A 10,667-nucleotide genomic window follows, 5' to 3' on the forward strand; every position below is an offset into this window, starting at 1 on the left:
GTAACATCCTGTCGACTATTCGCCACAGACAAATAGTTGACAGGATGTTAGTAGGAAGTCGTTAGGATGTATAAAGGTGGTTAATAAACAGTCGCTTCACAGTTTTTAGGAAGTACATAAAATTTTATTCAGAGGTAATTACTTTTGCAATTATACATTGCAAAAATAAGCTTTCATTATCTCTGAATAAAATTTTTATTTACTTCCTAAAAACTGTGCAGCGACTATTTATTAACCACCTTTATATATCCTAACGACTTGCTAGTAACATCCTGTCAACTATCTGTCTGTGGCGAATAGTGATTTCCAAGTGTCTAGGTGTGACATGCAACAGAAGAAGACAGGTTTACATTTGTGCTTGAACACATCCATTTAATATCCCCGGGCTAGTAATGAGGACGAGTTTTCCAGCTGCCCTGAAAGTAGGCTGAAATGTTGCGTTGTGTAGTCTAGAAAAGAGAAGAAAAAAGGCAATATATTAGTTTTGCTGCAGTGACATTGCAACACACCATGCATCTGTTTCATAAAAAGGAAGTGCACAAGACACAAGTTTTCAACCCTGTGAGCTCTAAACATCTCCACCTGTTTTGTGCAAAGTCCTAAAATGCATGAAATGACTGAATTAGTGCATTAGAGCTGGGAGCGTGATGGATGTGCGTAACACCAACAGATGCATGACACATAAGCTCTATCATACCAATTGTCATCTACAAACAAAAGCTGTAAATCAACTTCAGTTTAATGAACTTCGATATTCGTATTGTGACCAGTACATGGAAGTTTCATGTGTGAATTATCTTAGGAAAGGCAAGGTGCCAGTAAGAACTGTGCTGCAGCTTTGCTTGGGCACAGGTACATACAAGAGTTGACTTTTGTGTTGCACTTAAGAACCACGAAATGATACAAGCAACATGTAAGCAGTTGAACAGGCATTATGGACGTTCTACAGCAAGATTAGAAAATGCTTTTGCTGTGCAGGCAGACACTGTCAAAGCGAGCTTGTTACTAAACATGTTAGCTTTCCACAAGAAAGGATATTATATTATCAGTGCATTCATGTGACCAGGACCTCTATCACAAAAATACATATGCCAACAGTAATGACAATTTTCTAGTTATGGTGGCAAAGCTTGCATTATAATATGCTATTATAATCAGGTTAATAGCTATTTTAGCAGGAAAGAAAGGAGTATACCCTAAAATAGCACTGAAATTGCCATGAAAGGAGTTTTGTTGAAAACTGCACAAAGAATATTAAGATGCTTTTTTGTGACACACACACCTAGTATGGTGTTGACCTTCTTGGAATCCAACGGATCCTTCTGTGGAAGGCATTTGACAGTTGCCCAAAGAAGGACCTCCCTTCAATGTCTTCTATTGAAAAAAGGGCTTTAAGGAGGCGCTCCGCGAAGTGAAAGCCTGGGTTGTTAGCATCCAGGCACAGCCTCTTCAGCAGACCCTTTTCAACATATACACCGCCACTGATGTCTACCTGTGAAACAATACAACAAGCACAGATTCATTTTATACACATATGATCAAGGAATGGTTAGGAAATAGGGTAAGGTTTGCAAAAACAGAAGTAGCTGCTCTTGTTGATTCGGTTTAAAGAACAAAGCAGCCTTACGTATACCATACATGCATTGTACTGAGCTGTGTACTTTTACGTAAGACTAGAAAGTACTGCGAACTTCAATGCGAAAGAAAGACATGCATCTGCCTAGAACGAAGCAAATGTGTGCCACCCCTTGACACAGAGTGAGATCTGGTGCTGTTTTAGTGATTAGCAGACATTGAAAGCTTCAAGCCTCATCGAGTATTGGGCCAAGCTGTGCTCGATTAGTGACACACAAGTGCTTGAGAACTATCAAACAAGATGCAATTGTCTTCAAATACAATTCTGACTTCCCCTTGCAGACATGCAGTTTTCAATTTACTGACTGCACTTAGGTGTAAAGATTTTGTCTGACAGAGTGAATAAACCACATACACAAGCAGCATTTTCATAGTTAGCATAGTCTTTAATAGGTACTGATACCTTAAATTTAGAAAGCCCTCTATATTGGGCCTCATCAAAGTAATTTCATAAAAGGTTTGTCAAGGTAGAAGCATAGAACTTTAGTCATTAGAAGACAGGTGAAAGGAGTTAATTATTGCAATGATTACTGAAAATTAAATTTTAGACAGCTCATCCCTATGAGAAATTGATGCAAGCAGTTTGTACATGTCACATAACATAACACATGGAAATAGCCTTAGATCCCAAAGATATAGAGCGTGCCCACCGGCTTGGCCGTCATACCCCAAACCATCTACGCCCTATCATTGTGAAATTCATATCATCCAAGACAAAAGAAACCATTCTATCTAGAGGGCCCAAATTTAAAGGAACGAAATTCAGTGTAGGCGAAGATTATACCCGCCGCGTCCAAAATATTCGAAAGCACTTGGTTGCATTTGCAAAAGAAACAACTAATAAATTCTCACTCCGCTATAAGACGCTTCATATCGGGCCCAAGCGCTACTTCTTTGACGAAAAGACTAACTCAGTGAAGGAAATCGCATAGCAGATAACTTTTCGGCGCCGGTCCCCACAATGCCCTCTATCAGTCTGTCATCCTAGAACCAACTCCCGAACCACCCTTTGCCTTTCCGTCATTTTCACAAATATACGCAGCTTCCTTCCCAAACGAGACCTTGTATCTAACCTTGTATCGTCGTCCGGAAGCAACATACTTGTACTAACAGAAACATGGCTCAACGAAAACATCAGCGATTCTGAAGTTCTGCATGATCTGCCAAATTTTCGCCTCTTTCGCAACGACCGCGAGGCTTCTCGAGGTGGCGGTGTTTTAGTCGCCATTAATCGAGAACTACCATTCTCGCTTGTCAACATCACTTCTCACCTTGAAATTATGTGGCTCATTTGCCGCACTGCGCCAATAACAACACTAATTGGTGTCTGCTATCGACCGCCACATAATAGCCCTGACTTCCCCCGTGAGTTTAACAGTGTTTTGCTACAATTAACAACTATGTATCCAAGTGCACGAATTATTCTTTTCGGTGACTTTAACTACCCTTCTATAAACTGGCACCAACCTCACGTTACCGTTTCTCAAGAGTCTCGAGAATTTGTCGACGTATGTCTCAATTTTAATCTTTCACAGCTAATAATTGAGCCAACTCGCATCACCCAGACTTCACAAAACACTCTTGATCTCATTCTAACTAGTCATCCTGAGACCTTAGCTTCTATTACTTACCTGAGGAAAATCAGTGACCATAAAGTTATTCACGCCTCATTTAACATTACTCCCGTTCAAAGGAAAGTGTCCAAAAAAACAATAAAGCTTTACGATAAGGCCGACTACGCAGCAATAAATAATGAACTAAACTCCCTCTTACCCACTTTTGAACTTCACTTCCATCAGCATACAGTCGACGAAAACTGGTCAATATTTAAACGCAAAATTAGTGATCTAACGAGCAGATACATTCCAAAGTGCACTATAAACTCTGATTCCCAAAATCCTTGGTTCAATAAAACGCTCAAAAGACTCAAAAATAAAAAGCAGCGGCTATACCGTGCAGCTAAACTTAGACCCAGCTCTTCTGCATGGGAAAAGTACTACAGCGCTGAAGACGCGTACTTAGCAGAAGTGAAAAGCGCGAAACGTTTCTTTCTTCACAACGACTTACCCAAAATGATAACAACTAACCCGAGAAAATTTTGGAACGTGATAAATCCCCAGGAATCGCACGACATCACCCTTACTAATGATAACGGCGACTCTGTTAGTGATGTTCAGTGTGCCGATATATTTAATACTGCCTTTTCATCAGTATTCACGATAGAACCTGAAGATACATTCCTTTCACTACCATCCATTACTGAACTAGCAATGCCAGCCATAATTTTTCATCCAAATGGCATTTCGTGCGCAATCGACAAATTGAAAATTTCATCGTCAGCCGGAACGGACGAAATTAACACTAAGTTTCTCAAAAACACTAAGGACATTTCATCCAAGTTTTTATGCTTATTGTTTTCTCAGTCACTCGCCACAGGTATCATCCCAGAAGACTGGAAGATGGGGAAGGTCGTTCCTGTTTTCAAATCGGGTAACAGAGACTCTCCACTCAACTATCGCCCCATTTCCCTAACTAGCATCCCTTGTAAACTAATGGAACACGTCATCTACTCCCAGATAATGCAGCATCTAGACTCTATAAATTTTTTCACTCCATCCCAACATGGATTTAGAAAAGGCTTATCATGTGAGACACAGCTTGCCATCTTTCTTAACGATCTTCATTCCAACCTTGATGCTAACTTACAAACTGACGCCATCTTTTTAGACTTTGCCAAAGCATTCGATAAGGTACCTCATCAACGTCTACTCTTAAAACTTTCCAGACTAAACTTGCATCGAGAAATTATTGCATGGTTAAAAGAATTCCTCACACATCGTTCACAGTCTGTTACTATTAACAACTACTCTTCTAACCGTCTACCAGTAACATCGGGCGTTCCTCAGGGAACTGTCCTTGGCCCCCTCTTATTCTTAATTTATATTAATGATCTGCCACAAAATTTATCATGCCACGTCCGTCTGTTCGCCGACGATTGCGTTATTTATGCCCCAATTACTAATGCAGCTGATCAAGAATCCCTTCTGGACAATCTTAACCGCATTCAATCATGGTGCAATCACTGGTTGATGACGCTTAATCCCAATAAGTGCAAACTCATGTCTTTCCATCGTCGTCACAACCCGCATTTATTTACTTACAAGATTTCCGATTCTCCTGTCGAACTCGTTCAGTCCTATACTTACCTCGGTATCACTATCGGCAATGACTTATCATGGCGCGAGCACGTAACAAAGGTAATATCATCTGCGAATAAAAAACTAGGCTTTCTTAAACGTCATCTTCATGATGCCCCTCAAAATGTAAAGCTACTTGCTTATAAATCATTAATCAGGCCAAAACTTGAGTATGCATCCGCCATCTGGAATCCACAGCAAGCTTACCTCATCGACTCCTTAGAAGCTGTTCAAAACAGAGCCGCCCGTTTCATTCACCGTTCATACTCATCCTATATTAGTGTTTCATCTCTCAAGCTACAGTCCCAATTATGCAGTCTTTCCCTCCGTCGCCGTATTTCTAGCCTGTGCCTATTTCACAAATTTTATTATTCCCAGCTCAAACAGCAGCCATACATCGGCGCACCGCCATCACGCACGTCCCGCCGAATTGGTCATCCGCTGAAAGTCTCACGCCAACGTGCCCGTACGACTACATTTTCCAAATCATTCTTCCTCCGAGCAGCAAGCGACTGGAACGACCTTCCCCATCAAATTGCAGCTATCACCTGTCCATCAACCTTCCTAGAAAAAGTTACATCCCACCTGTCATCATGAAAAAAAAATGTTTTACTTTCTCACGTTAAGCCCACCCCTTATGTAAAACCCCCTACAGGGGGTCTTTAAGGAAATAAAAATGAAATGAAATGAAACATAAGCATTTAGATATCAAAAATAGGGATTAGAGAAAACCCTCCCTTGGAGGTTCATTAGTGCAAGCAGCCATGCCCTCGAAGAGACATAACTTCTTTTTCTGTAGGCAGAAAGAGGCTCGAGTATTTTATTGACACATATATGTGCCCATGCATATATGTTGTCTCTGTTGTAAACCTTTTTTTTCATGTACATGCAAGGTGTGTTTATAACATCTCATTGTGCACAAAATTTGCGTAATAATTTAAAGACCGCGATTTTGTAGCGATGCTATTCCTTTTCGCTATTCGTTAGTAGTCTGACCGACGCCCCGGCCCGTGCTACGTACTGCAACTGCCGGCCGTTAGCGGTGGGCGAGAAGAGTGATATAGAATCGAGGGGTAAGTAACGCTACAAAATCGCAGTCTTTAAATTATTACGCACTGCCGTAACCTACGATTGCAAGAGCTGACATCTCCTTATTAAGATTTGGTTGGTCTGTGTTTCTTAAAGGCCGGCGTTTGATTGAAATGTCTAGATTAAAAATAAACCTCGTTATTGTAATATCGGCCTATATCCGCTCTGTAACATAGAAGACAAATACGCGAAGACACTCAAGAACATAAACAATACACACAGGTTCTCGCGACGCGGACCTCCAAACCGAACTGTATACATACAAAAACCTTCATACAAGCTTCTATCTGCTTAAGCGTCAAACATAGCAATCGTGTGTCAACGCGCAAAGCCCATGATACATCGACGTATACATTACACATGTACTGTACTTGCGGGGATTCCTATATAGCGAATAACTTCTTGCCAGGAAACTACCGAACGAACACCAACTTTCAATGCGTTTTCATAATTGTGTGCCCATTCAGGCATTGCAATCAAGGCGGGTAGCAGAATGCAAGTACGCTGTAACATCAGAGGAAGCTTTCGTGAAATTGCTTGCTAAATGTGCACAGCAACATGGCTAACATTCGATAGGAAAGCGCTTTGCTCTATCTAGTTACACAACGCTCCTTACGTAAATCATGAGCTTCAAGAATGCGCGCAAGCGCCAAACTTGCTTACCTTTCAAGACTTGGCAAACGCTCCTTCGTCAAACAGGTACAGAGGCACCGACGTTTCTCTGGCGCAAGCACTGTAGAACTTGCGATGAACTCCAGCTCCACAAAAGCACAACCTTCAACAGTCTTCCATACACTACGATTCGAAGCCCCAGTACCAGACTTTTTCACGAGAGCGCGGGCAGGCAGCTCGGCAGAACAAAGGCAGCTCGGACGGGCGCTGTACTAGGGCACTCACTGTCGACACTGGTGGATCGCTCGAAACACACGGCGAACTAATGGCGTTACACGAGTCCGGAGGGTTTGGGATGGTTACTGCACACGACAAGGAGCACATTTTGTCTAGGCACTTCTAAAATATAACTCAAATACCACCTAAATGCAAGGAGCATTCACTACAACCAACGTGGTGTGTCGACCAAACAAATACTGCCGTAGCGCCACTCTGCGGTTTTTAGAAAAATGTATCTTAAATAAAAAAATTGCGTGTTTTTTCCTAATAACATTTCGTAGGGTCTTTTAATAGATTGTTTGGGTCCAAAGGTGTGTATATTGTACTTTGTGATACCAAGTTTAAGGAAATGTATATATAATAAAGACGAAGCGGATGTTGCCTTCAAGATTCGCAATTGCTTCAGGTGCATGCAGCTTGCAAAAGCACGGCCTTCGAGATCGGACTTTGTCACTCAAAGGAAGCCGTAGCTGGGAGGCGGACAGGCATTTAGGCCCCAATCGTTGGGTTTGCAGTGTGTAGGTAGGCTTCCTTATTTATAAAGAATATACAGGGACTTAAGCCGAACCATGAGCGAGCTATACAGACACACGCGGTACGATTCGGTGTCTGATCCGACGTGCGGCGCTGCATGCTCCGGCGATTCGGGGGGGCACACGGTGCGTGCACATGTGCGCATGGCGTGCATCCGAAAGACTGAGCGGCGCGTAAGCTCCGCCCACATCCAGCTCCCCAGCTTGAGCTCTTATCCACGTCGAGAAACGCAATATAAACAGCTCTGCACAACACTGCTTCGCTTTACGCGAACACTGTCGATAAAATTATCGCCCTGCGAGTGACAGAACACTTCACGACGGCGCGTTGTCCACTGACGGCTCCACTAAAGCCAGCGATAGGGCCGGTAGGCATAGCTAGGCGGACGCTGCGGCCGACGGCGCTTGCGATCCAGCCCGAGCTCGTCGAGGAGCGCTTATTTTTGCCAAAACAATCAACACTGTACACATTAGGTCGGTCGTAATTAAATACAATTGGTTTACTCGACGCAGTCGTTGCGAAGGGCAAACGTGCAAGCGAAGCGAGCGGCCTCGCTCAGACGGTCGGTGTGTGATGTCTGCCCGCGAAATGCCCTCGCGTCGCGGCTCCCGATCTCGCCAGTAGCTTAGTGCTAGTGTACTAGGCGCTGGTTTGCATAACAGGCACACGTTCGAGATAATTTTACTGAACTGGTAACTATTTCATGTCGGAAACAAACTGCAGCAGGCAAAGAAAAAAAAACTGCGAGAAACCGGCCAGCCAGCACCGCCTCCGTTGGACGCTGAAAATCTGCCCGGTTTGTCGCACGCCGGACGTCCGATCCGGCGCTTCGGCACGGCAAAACTCCTCGATTCGGGCTGCCGTTTCGGCGCGTCGGACGCCGGGTCGGACACCGAATCGGACCGTGTGTCTCCCGTTTTGGTTGGCGAACACGAGCCGATCAGCGCGCCGTCCGTGCAGCTCCGTCTGCTTGCAATGGTGCATGGCCTACGGACTTCTTTGACACCTACTGAGCACGAATTCATGATCACCGCTCACATGCACGCTTCCCATGGCGCTAGCTGTCGTGTTTTCGAGAATACGTGCCCTCATGTTGAATTGGTGCGACCATATTTCCTCTTAGCGTCCGGTATTAGAAGCAATTTTTTTCTATAAACATTCTACTATCATCTGTTACTAGGAAGTTGATTAAAAATTAGGAAAACAGTTACTGTGCAAAAAAGCATTTTTTTTAAAGCAGCCAGTCTTTGCATATTCATTTATAGTTGAGATTATGTTATCTGTTCATTTTTCACTAAATAATTTTTAACAACTTTCTAGTAACCAGTGTTACTAGAAAGTTGATTGAAAATTGAGGAAATTTACACCTGTGCATGAAACAAGACTGTCTTGCACCAGCCATGTTCACTGAATAATTATAACCTTATTTAATAATATTCATGCATGTTTTGTAACCTGGGTTATGTACTTTATGAACATAATTATTTTTATTGACTTCCGATTGAATGGTGTTTCTAAAAAGTTAAAATAGTGTGTCTTAACTTTCTAGTAACTTTCTTTTTACATACTGAAGTTAGAAAAGAAGCAACCAACTTTCTTTTGACAAACGTTACTAAAAAGTAAAAGTCAATAGGATGTTACTAAAGTTGATAGGAAGTTCATAAAAGTTCTAAAGAAAGTAAGGAAGCATTTTTGTATGGGAAAACTGCGTCCGCGTCCACCAAAAGATGCGTGTGCATGCTTAAAACGCGTTTTGGCACAAATTCATGTGCGGGTGCTAAAAAGAGCAGCATCGGCATGCTTTTCACGTCGTTTGGTAGAAATCCACGTGCGCGTTCTGCCAAAAGCACCATTTCCATGCATATCGCGTGGTTTTGCAGAAAACTGCGTCCGCGTCTACCAAAAGATGCATGTGCATGCTTAAAACGCGTTTTGGCACAAATCCATGTGCGGGTGCTGAAAAGAGCAGCATCGGCATGCTTTTCACGTCGTTTGGTAGAAATCCACGTGCGCGTTCTGCCAAAAGCACCATTTGCATGCATATCGTGTGGTTTTGCAGAAAACTGCGTCCGCGTCTACCAAAAGATGCATGTGCATGCTTAAAACGCGTTTTGGCAGAAATCCATGTGCGGGTGCTAAAAAGAGCAGCATCGGCATACTGTTCACGTCGTTTGGTAGAAATCCACGTGCGCGTTCTGCCAAAAGCACCATTTGCATGCATATCGTGAGGTTTTGCAGAAAACTGCGTCCGCGTCTACCAAAAAATGCATGTGCATGCTTAAAACGCGTTTTGGCACAAATACTTGTGCGGGTGCTAAAAAGAGCAGCATCGGCATGCTTTTCACGTCGTTTGGTAGAAATCCACGTGCGCGTTCTGCCAAAAGCACCATTTGCATGCATATCGTGTGGTTTTGCAGAAAACTGCGTCCGCGTCTACCAAAAAATGCATGTGCATGCTTAAAACGCGTTTTGGCACAAATACTTGTGCGGGTGCTAAAAAGAGCAGCATCGGCATGCTTTTCACGTCGTTTGGTAGAAATCCACGTGCGCGTTCTGCCAAAAGCACCATTTGCATGCATATCGTGTGGTTTTGCAGAAAACTGCGTCCGCGTCTACCAAAAGATGCATGTGCATGCTTAAAACGCGTTTTGGCACAAATCCATGTGCGGGTGCTAAAAAGAGCAGCATCGGCATGCTTTTCACGTCGTTTGGTAGAAATCCACGTGCGCGTTCTGCCAAAAGCACCATTTGCATGCATATCGTGTGGGTTTTGCAGAAAACTGCGTCCGCGTCTACCAAAAGATGCGTGTGCATGCTTAAAACGCGTTTTGGCACAAATCCATGTGCGGGTGCTAAAAAGAGCAGCATCGGCATGCTTTTCACGTCGTTTGGTAGAAATCCACGTGCGCGTTCTGCCAAAAGCACCGTTTGCGTGCATATCGTGTGGTTTTGCAGAAAACTGGGTCCGCGTCTACCAAAAGATGCATGTGCATGCTTAAAACGCGTTTTGGCACAAATCCATGTGCGGGTGCTAAAAAGAGCAGCATCGGCATGCTTTTCACTTCGTTTGGTAGAAATCCACGTGCGCGTTCTGCCAAAAGCACCATTTGCATGCATATCGTGTGGTTTTGCAGAAAACTGCGTCCGCGTCTACCAAAAGATGCATGTGCATGCTTAACACGCGTTTTGGCACAAATCCATGTGCGGGTGCTAAAAAGAGCAGCACCGGCATGCTTTTCACGTCGTTTGGTAGAAATCCACGTGCGCGTTCTGCCAAAAGCACCATTTGCATGCATATCGTGTGGTTTTGCAGAAAACTGC

At 43.5% G+C, this 10,667-nt stretch overlaps 1 long non-coding RNA gene across 1 annotated transcript; it reads right to left on the reverse strand.

Moving 5' to 3' along the window:
• Positions 1-286: 286 nt before the first annotated feature.
• On the reverse strand, positions 287-7,039 carry LOC142569093 (uncharacterized). The gene is made up of 3 exons (XR_012825646.1): positions 6,585-7,039; positions 1,283-1,492; positions 287-449 (listed from the first exon to the last, which is right to left on the reverse strand). It is a non-coding gene; the product is annotated as an uncharacterized LOC142569093 (long non-coding RNA).
• Between the last annotated feature and the right edge of the window lie 3,628 nt (positions 7,040-10,667).

This window comes from Dermacentor variabilis, unplaced genomic scaffold (genome assembly GCF_050947875.1).
Source record: "Dermacentor variabilis isolate Ectoservices unplaced genomic scaffold, ASM5094787v1 scaffold_95, whole genome shotgun sequence".
In the NCBI taxonomy this organism is placed as follows: domain Eukaryota; kingdom Metazoa; phylum Arthropoda; class Arachnida; order Ixodida; family Ixodidae; genus Dermacentor; species Dermacentor variabilis.